This window comes from Gigantopelta aegis, chromosome 2 (genome assembly GCF_016097555.1).
Source record: "Gigantopelta aegis isolate Gae_Host chromosome 2, Gae_host_genome, whole genome shotgun sequence".
Lineage (NCBI taxonomy): Eukaryota > Metazoa > Mollusca > Gastropoda > Neomphalida > Peltospiridae > Gigantopelta > Gigantopelta aegis.
In genome coordinates this window covers 51,320,234-51,337,117 of record NC_054700.1, presented here as the reverse complement: position 1 = coordinate 51,337,117, position 16,884 = coordinate 51,320,234, and the positions used below count along the sequence as shown (strand labels likewise).

The 16,884-nt window shown below is 38.2% G+C and overlaps 1 long non-coding RNA gene across 1 annotated transcript; it reads right to left on the bottom strand.

Moving 5' to 3' along the window:
- Nucleotides 1–5,418: 5,418 nt before the first annotated feature.
- On the bottom strand, nt 5,419–8,969 carry LOC121379019. Its single transcript, XR_005958796.1, has 2 exons — nt 8,784–8,969; nt 5,419–5,504 (listed from the first exon to the last, which is right to left on the bottom strand). It is a non-coding gene; the product is annotated as an uncharacterized LOC121379019 (long non-coding RNA).
- Between the last annotated feature and the right edge of the window lie 7,915 nt (nt 8,970–16,884).

The following is a 16,884-nucleotide window of genomic DNA, read 5'->3' as shown; positions in this document are numbered from 1 at the left end:
TTGGTAATTCTCACATGTAGTCTGAGTCTTAGAGAGGAAACCCACTACATGTTTTCATTAGTAGCAAGGCATCTTTTATATGCACTATCCAACAGACAGGATAGCACATACCACGACTTCTGATATACCAGTCGTGGTGCACTAGCTAAAACGGATCGTGCCTAGCATTTTTCCAATTTAGTCAGGGTCCGGTGTTTAGAGGATCGCGTTTTAGAATTTAGAACATTCGGGACAGTGAAACTTGACCTGAGTTTGAGAGAATTCCGTTTTGTTAATAGTCCGGTTTAGACAGGTTTCACCGTAGTTCCTAATTGTGACTCACATATTCGACTTTACAACTTAATGATGAATTAAAGGCATATTGTCACAGACCACTGACCTAACAAAGAATTACCTGAACAAAAATATATTTGATTTCCCTCTAAATGTACTTCATTCACATACGTATGTAACCACCATACTCCACATATTAATGATATTGTGTGAAAATAATTGAATTATGGCAATGGTCCATAATTTAAAAACTAAAATTGCCAAGAGGAATGAAATTGATTTCATTCCATTATGGTTCGATTAAAATGATGCGATAGCTAGATTTGGGTTTTAAAACATAATGTAATTTTCATTTATTATCAATTTTTAGAGAAATAAGGTCCTTAAATCCGTGACAGTATGCCTTTAAAACTAGTTGTAGTTTTCAATGCTAAGCACTGTGGCTGGAATTTGCCTAGATGTTATCTTATAATATCACAGTTTAGGACCGACACCGGATATTGGTACTGCCGTAGCTATAATGTAGCTACATATCTTGGCATCACGACTGAACTACTGTAAAAAAAAAAAAATAGTTTTAACATATAACTTAAAGTATATTTAATAATCAAGCAAATATAGATCTCTATTTAAGACTTTTAGCAAATATATTTAGTACGTCAAACAGTTAATTGTGAGTAAACAATATAAACGTCGTTCGAGATTGTAAACCATATTAATTGGTATAGCAATTCGGCGTACACCGCCGCAATTCACCGTACAGATGTTTAAAAGGACATTCCTGAGTTTGCTGCACTGTTAAATGTTTCCGATTAATAAAATATTTCTACGACTAAACTTACATATTAAATATATTTTCTTGTTTAGAATATCAGTGTCTGTATATTCAATATGTTTCTAGTCGTCTTAATATTTGTAAGAAGCCCAAATTGGATTTTGTCTTCAAATAATTTTTTAGAAAATAAAATGAAATTTACGTTAGTACAAATATTAGAACGATACAGCCACTAATATGTTATGCAAGAAAATATATTTGATATGTAATTACAATCGTTAAAAAGTCTCTGTTAGTCGATGACATCTTAAAAATTGCAGTAAACTCAGAAATGTCCCTTTAATGAAAGACATGTGTTGTTATGCGTAATGTGTTCTGCAGTGTTAAAATTAGTTTAACTTCTACGAACTTGAATAATGGAAAGTGACCCCCAACAGAAACTCATTCATAAAAGACAAAAATGTAATCATTATTTTCTCTTCTACTTGTGCTAACAAGATTTATCACTACCACAGTACCAATATCCGGTGTCAGTCCTACACAGTGAATATTGTGCATTGGCATTTGGGGAAACTGGTATAATGTGGAATAGGTGGCCGATGTGAATCGGTTCCTTGACAACCTGTACGGACAGATACTACAGTCAGATGAAGGCGATATAGTAAAAAGCTGAGAAGTAAATTTTCATAATTTTGGAAAGAAAATACATGCAGGTATAATGAATCTTCGCGGTAATATATATCGTCAGTACCAACGAGAATCCATTATATTAGCAATGTTCAATTAAAGGAACACACGCTAGTTTTTAAACACTACGACATATTGTTCACTATTAGAGCTGTTTATGATCATTGAAATCAAACATTGCTTATATTTTATTGCTTAGATTATCCATTTCCGTACAGTCGAAGTGTTTCTGGTCATCCTGGTGTTTCTAATACCACAAAATGCATTTTTCATATTTGAAAAAAAAAACCCACGTGCGTCTGAGAAATAACGGTTATGGGGTCGCGTTTTAGTCTGTTTTTAAAAGTATTTCAACGTCACAGACTCTTGTTTCACTCCGATATATCCAAATTTTTTACAGTTTGGTAATTAACCAAACTTAGTGTCCATTTTTAAGGTTTGAAACTGGGGTCTAGGTGAAAAATATGCCTTAGTGTTTAAAAACTAGGGTCTGTTCCTTTAAAGTTAACGTCGATTTTAATGGCAATTGGTATCTGTGTAGTGAAACCATTATCGATGAAAGAAAGGTACGCGGTAACTGCCGCGTCATGCATTTAAAGTCGCAGATCCCAGTTTCAACCTGTTAAATGGACATAAAGTTTAGTTAATCTGCAAACCTGTAAAACATTTGAATAAAGTTACAACAGGTGTGAAATAAGAGTCTGTAATTGTCACGGAGATCCAATAATACCCGTAACTGATTGAAACACGATTGTCCAAATATCTCTCCTAACTGTATATCTATTAGATCTCTCTGTAACAGGCAGTTATACCCGCTGGCTCGTCTAGGTATGATCAGAGATAAGATCTTATATAAAGTATATATATATATTATAGCACGTTTAGTTCACTAGAAAACAAAACAAAAACACAATACACTTTGGAATCTGTATTAACCTACGCTGACAAATGTACTGCCGCAGTAGTTAATTAACAACAACAAATAATAACAACCCAGAACTGATCACTTAATTAGTTAATCTCTAGGTGTCTAGTTTACACAATATGCTAATCACTTCACCGTGACACAACACCCACACGTGTGATAATTGAGAAACGCTTCCAGGGGAACTTAATTAATAAAGGAATTACAACTCTATTCCTAACTGGTTAATTTTTAATTAACCCTAACTACTCATTCAATAACCTTGTAATACAGACTTAATACTGGTACCTATCACAATAAAGACAATAACCTACAGTTTACAGTCTAGGATGACTGGCTAAGCCTTAATAAATATTCAGAACAGTGAGCCTACAGTATACTGCGTCAGATGACCGGCATCACCGTCTAAATAATATTGGTATAATACAGTATTAAAATAGTTAAAGTCACATCAATCACATAAAGGTTATACAACAGAGCAGAAACGGACAAACGTTCCCTGGAAGCCTTCCAATATGTTTCTCTCCGATATCTCTAAACCCTAGCTATTTATCATAAAACCCAAATATCGCCTGGGGGTACATCGCGGCCCTCCCCCTATCAAGTGATATTTCCACAGCGACCACGCCGGCATATTTTTCTTAGATCGTCAGACTTACTGACGCCTAGTCGCCAAAATCACGGTCGTCGAAACCGCACTCGCAGAGGTAATACGTAACTACTGGCCATATGGCCTCCACACCTGGACTAAGTGCATAATGGGATGCACGGTCGCGCGAAGGTATTACGTAACAAGGTGCCCACGTGGGCTAAGTGCATATTGGAACTGCACACGGCCCTCTAAAACAATTAATATCGCCACAGGCGAAAAGAAATTAAGAGCATGTACCGTCACAGTAACGTTGAAAGGTGAAATACCCTTAAACATAGACTAGAACTCAAACATTCTTCGGATGTACGAAAATTGATAATCTAAACAAGAAAATATAAGAAATGTTTGATTTAAGTTATAAAAAACTGCCCTAATATTGAAAATATGCTTTGGTCACTTTAATCTGTCGATCACCGTCTAAAACTTTCCTTTTTTCTGCTTGTAAATGAAATTATTTTGTTGAAATTTTTATGGACACGTTTTTAAAGTATAATATTTTCATTTCAAAACAAAAATTAATAAACCGTTTTGACATTAGCCTTAATGGACAACTTTTGATACAGCCCCTTTAAAAACATGATCCATTTGTTTTCTGCACATTTCTATCAAGTTAAAAAAACAGATGAAGAAGAAGATTATTTCTCGAATGTTAAGAAGAAAAAATGTTCGAGATGTAAAAAGAAATCATTCATGCTGCAGAAACAAAATTCCTTTTCATTGGTAATTTGATAATGAAACAGCCTTGATATAGGTTTGATGCTTAATAACATTTACAGAGACGGAAATGCTATCTAAGCCCCATTACCCGTGCATTTGGAAATTATAAAAACAGGATGGGGGAATGAGCACCGCAGTAACTGTTATTCCAAACCAGAGCGGTATGGCTTACCTAAAGAGAGTAAATGTATTACCTTCCTGCAATGGAGACTTCGCCGTCACAGCAATGAACTGCGCGTACGTTTTCTATTAATCAAAGACGATTGTTGTTCAATGGTATACATATAGCGATCTCGCTTGATGTGTAACATTCCGTTGGATTTATCCCCTAAATAGAGGTGGATGTATGTCTGAACCAAACGCAGTGGAATTTATTATCGTCTTGATTAGACGTAGCCTTGACATACGCGAACCGGAACTGGATGTCCGTTTACTAATTAACTCAGCCTAGTTATTACGAAGCGATCTTAGCGCTAAGATCACCTTTAGTGCATAGCTACACCTTGTGCACTTAAGGTGATTTTAGCGCTAAGCTTTAAAATTACTTCGGAAATCACGGCCCAGCCCCGAAGGAACGTTATCTGGAATGTCAGGGTGGGGCGGGAGACATAAGCTCGCGTGTGTGTGTGTGGGGGGGGGGGGGGGGGGGGGAGGGGCACAAACCATATTTGTTACCTTTGTTTATATAAAGTAGAACACACACACACACACACACACACACACGTCTTTCGACCTCAAGTTAAGGCTATCTGGTTCCTGCGGGCCTGATTAACCAAATGTATGGCGGTCGTTGGATTGGGATTAATTTTACCGTCTCACCAAGTGCCCCACGAGTGACATATATATTTAGCTCGAGTACTCTACCGTTCGAGAGCTTGGCGGACAATTGAACCTCCTCTCTGGACCCATTGTTTTATTATGTTTTTACCCGTCTCTGGGTCGGTTGAGCGATCGCCTGAAGTGCTTGCATCACAGGGGGTCGAACCACATCGGTGGATCTATTCAACTGTTTTTATTTTTTTCTCTCGTTCCAAACAGTGCACCACAACTGGTCAAATACCGTGGTGTGTGCTTTTCTGTCTGTGGGAACTGATAAAATGAACCCAGGACCAATTTCACTAACCTATTTATTTTGGGCTACTTAAGACCAATGCCGGATTTATAAGGGGGCAAAAGTGGCAATTGCCCCGGGACCCCTGCCAGAGCTCCCCCCCCCCAAAAAAAAAAAACTAAGGACTTCCTTTATTAAAAAAATATATATTATTACAAAATTAGTTCATTTTTTTTATTTGTCATGTAATTTAATTTCTATGTTTAGGGGCCCCCGAACCTGAAGTGCTCCTAAGGTCTAAATCCGGCCCTGCTTACGACCCTCGATAATAACAATACTTAATGAAAGTTCGCTGACATTCAACGCAGACAGTTTACAGCTGAATGATTTGTGTCGCGTTTGCAGTTGTAGTTTCCATTAGTATCTGTTAAATTAGAACAAAATAAACACATTATATGCGTAAACGTCGATGTAATGGCATTATTTGATGAATTACAATGCGGTCAATGAGAGAGAGTTCAGTGACATCATGTTTTCAACTGTTTTTAGTTCCCATTTTCCTGTTAACCAACTTCGTCATCTCTTTCCTGACTGGCGGTAAAAGTTTTATACCTTTATAGTAGGTTATTTAAAAAAGAAGATTTGACAGGTTTTTTTCGTTTTTTTTTGTTCTGTTTGTTTTGTGTTCTTAATCGATTTCACAGCATTTATTTAACATGGTCACAGCAGTTGGTCACAGTATTTAGTTTACATGGTCACAGCAGTTGGTCACAGTATTTAGTTTACATGGTCACAGCAGTTGGTCACAGTATTTAGTTTACATGGTCACAGCAGTTGGTCACAGTATTTAGTTTACATGGTCACAGCAGTTGGTCACAGTATTTAGTTTACATTGTCACAGCAGTTGGTCACAGTATTTAGTTTACATGGTCACAGCAGTTGGTCACAGCATTTATTTAACATGGTCACAGCAGTTGGTCACAGTATTTATTTAACATGGTCACAGCAGTTGGTCACAGTATTTAGTTTACATGGTCACAGCAGTTGGTCACAGTATTTAGTTTACATGGTCACAACAGTTGGTCACAGTATTTAGTTTACATGGTCACAGCAGTTGGTCACAGTATTTAGTTTACATGGTCACAGCAGTTGGTCACATTATTTATTTAACATGGTCACAGCAGTTGGTCACAGTATTTAGTTTACATGGTCACAGCAGTTGGTCACAGTATTTAGTTTACATGATCACAGCAGTTGGTCACAGTATTTAGTTTACATGGTCACAGCAGTTGGTCACAGTATTTAGTTTACATGGTCACAGCAGTTGGTCACAGCATTTATTTAACATGGTCACAGCAGTTGGTCACAGTATTTAGTTTACATGGTCACAGCAGTTGGTCACAGTATTTAGTTTACATGGTCACAGCAGTTGGTCACAGTATTTAGTTTACATGGTCACAGCAGTTGGTCACAGTATTTATTTAACATGGTCACAGCAGTTGGTCACAATATTTAGTTTACATGGTCACAGCAGTTGGTCACAGTATTTAGTTTACATGGTCACAGCAGTTGGTCACAGTATTTATTTAACATGGTCACAGCAGTTGGTCACAGTATTTAGTTTACATGGTCACAGCAGTTGGTCACAGTATTTATTTAACATGGTCACAGCAGTTGGTCACAGTATTTAGTTTACATGGTCACAGCAGTTGGTCACAGTATTTAGTTTACATGGTCACAGCAGTTGGTCACAGTATTTAGTTTACATGGTCACAGCAGTTGGTCACAGTATTTAGTTTACATGGTCACAGCAGTTGGTCACAGTATTCAGTTTACATGGTCACAGCAGTTGGTCACAGTATTTAGTTTACATGGTCACATCAGTTGGTCACAGCATTTATTTAACATGTTTACATGGTCACAGCAGTTGGTCACAGAATTTAGTTTACATGGTCACAGCAGTTGGTCACAGTATTTAGTTTACATGGTCACAGCAGTTGGTCACAGTATTTAGTTTACATGGTCACAGCAGTTGGTCACAGTATTTATTTAACATGGTCACATCAGTTGGTCACAGTATTTAGTTTACATGGTCACAGCAGTTGGTCACAGTATTTAGTTTACATGGTCACAGCAGTTGGTCACAGTATTTAGTTTACATGGTCACAGCAGTTGGTCACAGTATTTAGTTTACATGGTTACAGCAGTTGGTCACAGCATTTATTTAACATGGTCACAGCAGTTGGTCACAGTATTTAGTTTACATGGTCACAGCAGTTGGTCACAGTATTTAGTTTACATGGTCACAGCAGTTGGTCACAGCAGTTGGTCACAGTATTTAGTTTACATGGTCACAGCAGTTGGTCACAGTATTTATTTAACATGGTCACAGCAGTTGGTCACAGTATTTAGTTTACATGGTCACAGCAGTTGGTCACAGTATTTAGTTTACATGGTCACAGCAGTTGGTCACAGCATTTATTTAACATGGTCACAGCAGTTGGTCACAGTATTTATTTAACATGGTCACAGCAGTTGGTCACAGTATTTAGTTTACATGGTCACAGCAGTTGGTCACAGTATTTAGTTTACATGGTCACAGCAGTTGGTCACAGTATTTAGTTTACATGGTCACAGCAGTTGGTCACAGTATTTAGTTTACATGGTCACAGCAGTTGGTCACAGTATTTAGTTTACAGTTTTTTGGTGTTCTTAACTTCTTGGTCAGTTTAATCATTCTGCTTGTTCACAAAATAATCAGATACATATTTGGTCACAGCATTTAGTTTACAGGTTTGTTGTCTTGTTAACTTCTTAGTCAGTTTAATCATTCTCCTTGTTCACAAAATAATCAGATACGTATTTGGTCACAGCATTTAGTTTATAGGTTTGTTGTCTTGTTAACTTCTTAGTCAGTTTAATCATTCTGCTTGTTCACAAAATAATCAGATACGTATTTGGTCACAACATTTAATTTCCAGGAAAAAACATTTCTTAGTCGGTGTACTGATTCTTCTTGTTTACAAACTAATCCGATGACGTATTTAGTTTACATTGTTTATTGTGTTGTTATTTCAGGTCTGCGGCAGTTTTCGTGTTATGGTTATAATACGCAGCAGGGTGCTTGTTAGGGCGGGCAACTTAGGAAATAAATGGAATATTTGTTTAATGACACTTCGACGCATTTAAAACTGAAACACACACTCACGCGCGCGCGCGCGCGCACACACACACACACACACACACACACACACACACACACACACACACACACACACACTCTCTCTCTCTCTCTCTCTTTCTATCTCTCTCTCTCTCTCTCTCTCTCTCTCTCTCTCTCACACACACACACACACAATGTCGGTGGCCCCTTAATATACAATCCTTGCTACGCCAATGCCGGAGGCGGATCTAGGGGGCCCACGGGCCCGCCCACCCCCTAAATTTTGCGACGGTTATAATTTTATTATATATTCATTTTCATTTTTTTACGATCCCCTCCAAACCTCCACAGTTCCACTGACATTCCACCTCAGGTCACTGCCCCTACTCCCCCTCCTCCCGCCTCTAAATGGATTTTCTGGATCCGCCACTGAATGCCTACGCATCTCATCTCCAAGTTCAAATGTCCTGATAAACAAACAGTCAAAGAAACAAACAAAGAAAAACAAACAAAGATTCAAACAAAGAATCAAACGCTTACCTCTGTATGACCCGTCAGTCCTCGTAGAACATGTCAACATAACAGCACAGTTGTTAGCTGTCGTCATTAATTAGTATTAGATCCATGCAGAGATATTTTACATTATACACATTTAAAATACAGTAAATATGATTATTAAATGTCAAACAGCGATTCTGTTTGCACATTTCTGAAGTTAAAACTATAGTCAGAAACAAATGTACGTAGTATCGCTTTGACACCAGTAAGCATATTAATTAAAACGTCAAAGGATTGTTGATGTCACGTAACGTTTCCGGTCATTTTCGTAACTTAACGGAGATTGTCGAAATATCATTGGAATACGCACCCACACTACCCCAGCGCCCTCCCTCTCGATCCGCGCCTGATGGGGAATAAATACAGTAATAATCCATTGTCTATCAACGGAATGAAGGAAGGAAATGTTTTATTTAACGACGCACTCAGCACATTTTATTTACGGTTATATGGCGTCGGACATATGGTTAAGGACCACACAGATATTGAGGGAGGAAACCCGCTGTCGCCACTTCATGGGCTACTCTTTTCGATTAGCAGCAAGGGATCTTTTATATGCACCATCCCATAGGCAGGATAGCACATACCACGGCCTTTGATGTACCAGTCGTGGTGCACTGGCTGGAGCGAGAAATAGACAAATGGGCCCACCGACGGGGATCGATCCCAAATCGACCGCGCATCAAGCGAGCGCTTTACCACTGGGCTACGTCTCGCCCCTATCAACGGAAGGATTGACGATACAAAACAATATTAAAAAAAATATTCGTGCATTAAAATAACAGCTTTTTAATTTTTAATTTTTTTTTTATTATTAGTATTATTTTTATTATTGGAGGGTAATTTGTTTTTTATTTGTTGTTGTTGTTGTTGTTGGTGGTGGTGGTGGTGGTGGTGGTTTTGGTGGTGGTGATGGTGATAGTGTGGGAGGGGTGGGGTGAGGGGGTATGTTCTTTTCAGGATCTGTGGCCCCCGGACAGGCGAAAGGTGCAATTTAAAAAGAGCTATAACCACTAGCGCTATTTGGAAACATACATCGTAGATAATTGTTGTCTGCGGCCGTATGAATGCTTTTAATTTGTGTAGCCTCGCCGTGCGCCGCTTCGTACCCAAAGGCTCCCATAGATTAATAATAAAGACTAATAATAAAGCATCAAAATACATTAGTTTCAGTGACAGCGTCTAGACTGGATGTGTACGATACGTGCGTCTACAAAGACCCAACATCTGGTTAACTGGGTACCATCTGGTGGGACGAATGCTCACAGTGATTTTTGTCAAGGCCTACATCCATAGGGATGGAAATGTTATGATAGCATTGCAGGACTCACAGCTTTCTGTGTGTATCTACCCGTTTTGTGACCCTACCCCCATCTCCACGGCAGTTATATTTTTACAGAATAGTTAAAAAGAGTGACTATATTAAAAGAATTGTAAATATTTGTCAGGACATTTAGGAATACAAAACGTGGCGGATTGGGAGTTAATGGATTGGAGAATTCAGATATGTTATCAATATTGAAATATTTTGAGGATTCGGGTCTCATATAACACTTTTTTCTGTAAAGTTAAAAAATACAGATGGTACCGACCGACCCCTCTGGCTCATGGACTATATAATATGGTGTGTATACACATGCGAGCAACAGCTGGACCGCACGAACGCGTCGCTAACAGTCTACATAAGCCGTAACGCTGTATAGAAACATTGGAGCACGATCAACTCAGTCAAATCAACCAAATAGCAATCAACTAAGTCAAATCAACCAAATAGCAATCAACTAAGTCAAATCAACCAAATAGCAATCAACTAAGTCAAATCAACCAAGTAGCTCTATTTTAATTTCGATGAATCGTTCTAAATTTGTATGCGTAAAAATTACATTCACGAAATTATGCAATATTTTCGATTTGACTTTAAACTTACGGGGATTAATTTTGCAAATTCAATAGCACCTTCTCTTGTGCTCCCTTGCAAATGTCAGCGCGGGCGACCCCCTGTCTTAACCCCCGCTCCCACCACTTCCCAAACCCTTTCCTGTCCTGAGCGGAGAAACCGGCGAAAGTCGATACCTGCGGCCATGACAGCCGTGGGCTACAACAGCTTGTTCTGAATTAGCACATTGCCTACCTGCCTAACTACCTACTTACCTACCTACTAGCTACCATAGAAAAATATAGCGCAAATAATTGTGGTCTGTGGTTGTATGAATGGATGAAGAAAATGCTTTATTTAACGACACACTCAACATATTTTATTTACGGTTATATGGCGTCGAACATATGGCTAAGTACCACACAATATTGATAGAGGAAACCGGCTGTCGCCACTTCATGGGCTACTCTTTTCGATAAGCAGCAGGGGATCTTTTATATGCACCATCTCACAGACAGGATAGCACATACCACGGCCTTTCATATACCAGTCGTGGTACTCTGGCTGGAACGAGAAATAGCCCAATGCGTCCACCGACGGGGATCGATCCCAGAGTCGATCGCGCATCAAGCGAGCGCTGTACCACAGAGCTACGTCCCGCCCCTGTATGAATGCTCTCAGTAATGTATTTTAATTTTCGTAGCCGCACAGCGCACGTCGCGTCAGTCTAGTATGAACGAGCTTTAACGAACATGCACATGAATGCGTCATTCACCAGCACTAAATCAGCTCAATGTATTTCTTTTAAAAGCATTCACCGGCGTCCCTTTAAATCACCCTTGCTCTTAAGAAAATAGGTATGTTAAGTAAAAGAGTAAGATGGATATGTTCCCAGCACCTGAACTCTCGCGCAAGAATGGAGATAAGTAAGTCTTTGGCCAGACATAAATATTTCATTGTAGATCAGTCGCAATTAACTCTTTACAATGAGACACGAAGAAAGGCAAAACTACCTACCGTCTCGGAGTGGAAAACAAAATACATACTGATAAGCAGAAACATACAAAGATTGGTTTTGAAAAAAAAAAAAACTTGTACCTAACGAACATGGACAGAGAGGTCAAAATATCATAATCTTTATTAGATTTCGGCGGTGGAGTTGGAAGGGGGGGGGGGGGGGGGCGGGAATATGCATCTAAATAATTATTATGACAAAATCTAACATCAAAACCTTGTTGGGGCAACCGGAGGGGGCGCTAGTTTCCGTCGTGGTAACATTTACAACCTTGTCAAAACATCCCGTTGACTCTGGTTTGTAGAGAGATATGATTTGTGATTCATTTAACGGTTTTATTAATCAGATTAATCTTGTGAATTATAGATACTCACAAGCAACTCACAAGCATAATCTTCAACAATTTGATTTTATCTAAATAGCAGATAAAATGAAAAAATCTTTAATCTTTTTTTTCTTTCGCTGTTTGTCGAATTCTCCAATTGTCGCCAAATGTCTTCAATTATTGTCGACTGGGGCTGATGTGGATCGGCCAATAAAACACTTGACGGTGGCTAGCGCTGTGTAATTGCACCTGGGGAGCGGAAAGAGCGCTCTTGAACTAATTAATTTGCGCTGTCTCCATCTGAGGGAAGCGTCATCCTCTAAAGGAATAAAAGCATTACTCAACACACTAATGGCCAACAGTTCCCGGTACTGGAGTGGTTAGGCTACCGGACTATAGGCCTGTTAGGTACTGGGTTCGAAACTCGGTACTGGCACCCACTCCGGAAGAGATTTAACAACTCGGTGGATAGGTGTAATAATGCCACTACACCGACTTCTCTCACACTAACCATTAACAGACTAACCTCTTAACACACAGTCCTGGACAGAAAGCCCAGAGAGCTGAGTTGTGTGCCTAGAACAGCGTGCTTGAACCTTAATTGGATATAATCACGAAGATATGTATAAACAAACAAACAAACGAATGTCCACTCTGAACAAAGCGGTGTCAAAATGGCGACCATGCCGGAAGTTAGAAAATATTAACTAAACCAACGCAGTCTGTCTGAGACCATATTCCCCGAAAAAATGAGATATTTTTTTTTGGGTGCCAGTTTTCGACGTTTGCCGACGCGTTACACGATGAATGGAAACCAGGCGTTATGTCTTTAAACCGTAGATGGTACGTAGTAGTAGTCGTTAGGTGGCAGAGATGGCTATTAGGTGACTATTAACTGGCAGCCCAGACAACTGATTTGTGTGTCCACGAAAGCGTGCATGAGCCTTAAATATAATCTCAGATACCAGCATAACATATTTCACCATCATCATCATCATAATTATTGTCACCGTCGTCATCATCATCATCATCAACGTCATCATCAACATCAACATCATCATCAACATCATCATCATCATCATCATCATCATCATCATCATCATCATCATCATCATCATCATTGTCACGGGGATCCTATAATACCCGTAACTGAATGAAACACGATTATCCAAATATCTCTCCTAACTGTATATCTATTAGATCCCTCTGTATCGGGCAGTATATACCCGCGTGGCTCGTCTCTAGGTATGAACAGAGATAAGATCTTATATAAAGTATATATAATATAGCACATTTAGTTCACTAGAAAACACAACCAAAACACAATACACTTTGGAATCTGTATTAACCTACGCTGACAAATGTACAGCCGCAGTAGTTAATTAACAACAACAAATAGTAACAACCCAGAACTGATCACTTAATTAGTTAATCACTAGGTGTCTAGTTTATGCAATATTCTAATCACTTCACCGTGACACAACACCCACATGTGTGATAATTGAGAAACGCTTCCAGGGGAACTTAATTAATAAAGGAATTACAACTCTATTCTTAACTGGTTAATTTTTAATTAACCCTTAACTACTCATTCAGTAACCTTGTAATACAGAATTAATACTGGTACCTATCACAATAAAGACAATAACCTACAGTTTACCTAGGTCCTCTAGGATGACTGGTTAAGCTTTATATATATTTAGAACAGTGAGCCTACAGTTTACTGCGTCAGATTACCGGCAGCACCATCTAAATAATATTGGTATAATACAGTATTAAAATACTTAAAGTCACATCAATCACATCAAGGTTATACAACAGAGCAGAAATAATATTTACCAAGTCCAAACGGACTAACGTTCCCTGGGAGCCTTCCTTTTTGTTTCTCCTCGTTATCTCTAAAATCCTAGCTATTTATTATAAAATCCCAGTATCGCCTGGGGGTACATCGCGGTACCGAATACCTACAAGTGATATTTCCCCAGCGACCAAGACGGCATCTCTTTCTTAGAAGCCTAGACTGTTCGTCGCCTAGTTCGCCAGCAATACCCCGATCGTACCGAACTAGCGGAGGTATTACGTAACTCCTGGCCACATGGCCTCCGCACCTGGGCTGGGTGTGTATCAGGCACAGATCGACCACGGTCGCGCGGAGGTATTACGTAACAAAGTGCCCACCTGGGCTTAAGTGCATATTGGAACTGCACACGGCCCTCTAAAACAATTAATATCGCCACAGGCGAAAAGAAATAAGAGCATGTTCCGTCACAATCATCATCATCACAATTCATTAGAACGGGAGAGACCCGATTAGTCGTCTATTGCATTAAATTCTGAAAGTTCTTCAGCTTCCACAAAAAGGCGACAAATTGAGAAGTTCAAGAAATAAGAAATTCAATTCCTACATTCAATACAACTTCGGAAACAGCCAGATCGTTACTGTCAATCAGTTATTTAAAAGTTATTACAGTGGAGTGAATTCATCGAGTCTTTTCAAAAATAAAATTGTCCACCATTACAAAAGCATTCATGTAATCGATATTAATTCAATTGGGTTTTTAAAAAGATAAAACAAATTAGGCCTACAGTCACAAATTTTAGCTCAGAGGCCCGTTCTACGAAGCAATCTGAGCTCCAAAATCACCTTAAGTGCAAAACTACTTTATGCACTTACGGTGACCTTAGTGCTAAGATCGCGTCCTGGAACGGGGACAAGTTCAATTATATAGGTCTTAAGTTGTTACATTTAATTCCTATTCAACACTTGGTTGCTTTATTCATGCACGAAAACAAACCGAACACCAACAATTTTCAAACATAATTAATCATCAAAAAGACACTGAGTTTTGTTTGTTAAAGGGACATTCCTGAGTTTGCTGCAATTTGTAAGATGTTATCGACTAACAGAGACTTTTTAACGATTGTAATTACATATCAAATATATTTTTTCTGCATAAAATATTAGTGGCTGTATATTAAACGTGTTTCTGATCGTTCTAATATTTGTACTAGGTTAAATTTCCTTTTATTTCCTAAAATATAGTTTTTTCGTACGTACGAAATTATTTGAAGACAAAATCCAGTTTGGGCTTCTTGGAAATATTAAGACGACCAGAAACACATTGAATATACAGACACTGATATTCTAAACAAGAAAATATATTTAATATGTAAGTTTAATCGTAGAAATATTTTATTAGTTGGAAACATCTTACAATGGAGCAAACTCAGGAATGTCCCTTTAATATCAGTTTTAAACAAATCTCTGTTAATTTAAGTTCAGTTCGTTAACATCAATTTTAAACAAATCTCTGTTAATTTAAGTTTAGTTCGTTAACATCAATTTTAAACAAATTTCTTATAATGTAAGTTCTTTCTGCTCTCAATACCCAGAGTTATTTCTTTACAAAAAAACATCACTCTATAGTATGTATCAAAATAATTATCGTTTGGATCTTTCAATCGACAGACATTATTTGCGTAATTTTTTTTTTTTTTTTAATTAATTCAATATACCAAATGTACATGGAGATATTACTTGTATTTTTGAGTACATGTTTAAAGAAAATATTACACAAATTTGGAATACATTTCATTTGTCATTCAGACAAAACGCAGATGTCCTCTAGTTAATGAAAGAAGTTATAATGACCTTCACGTCGCTTCAGCGCCTAATCATTTTGTTACGCTAATAGAAAGAGATTTGTTTAATATTGAAATAACTAAACATCATGCCTTTTGGAGGATGAATTATAAATTAAAACTGCATGGATTTAAGTATGTTTTCATGCGTATTTATTAAAAGTGGGAATTATTAAGTAACCTAATTTGCATAAACCTTATGCTCTAAAAAATTAAATAGGACTATGGTATTTTTGTAGAGCAGTGAAAAATGAAAGCAACAGAATACGCATATCACAAACAAACACGCACACACACACACGCACGCGCGCGCACACACACACACGCACACACACACACACACACATAAATACATACATACACATCAAACAAACATAAACACATATCACACATACATACATACATATACACATATATCACACAAATACATGCATACACATACATATCACATACACATATCACACAAACATATACACACACATACATACACACACACAAACATACATAACACACACACACACACACACACACACACGCAGACATACGCACACGCACGCACACACACCCGAATAAACACACGCGCGCACAACCATACACACCCAAATCCATAAAAGAAATAATCCAACAAACAACAAAATTGACAACAATAAAAAAAACTGGTTTTCCCCAAAGTCAAGTCATATTTCCATGACCTTGTCGTACAGAAAAATGGCCGGAAAACGAATGGCCTACGTCATCACGTCAACAATAACAGCAGCAGCAGCATCTTGTCAGGCACTACGCACGTGTGTTTCAGTTAGCATCGTAAGCAACAACTACCAACATTATGCTAATAATTTAATGAGAGCGACTATTTTGAAATTAGTATCATTATTCTGTTTGGAAATAAAATACTCCTTATATTATGTTTTGTAAACCCTTCATCACACAACACAAAGCCATATAACATAATCATATGAAAATGTACTTTTAGCAAACACTTGCCACGCAATTATATATCCACCTGGAAACCTGAAATTAATATAATTTGTTCGTTTTACTTTCAGTAACTCAGAGAGGTGAGACGTAGCCCAGTGGTAAAGCGTCTGCCTGATGCGCCGTCGGTCTAGGATCGACCCCCATTGGTGGGCCCGTTGAGCTATTTCTTGTTTCAGCCAGTGCACCACGACTGGTATATCAAAGGCTGTGGTATGTTTTATCCTGTCTGTGGGATGGTGCATATAAA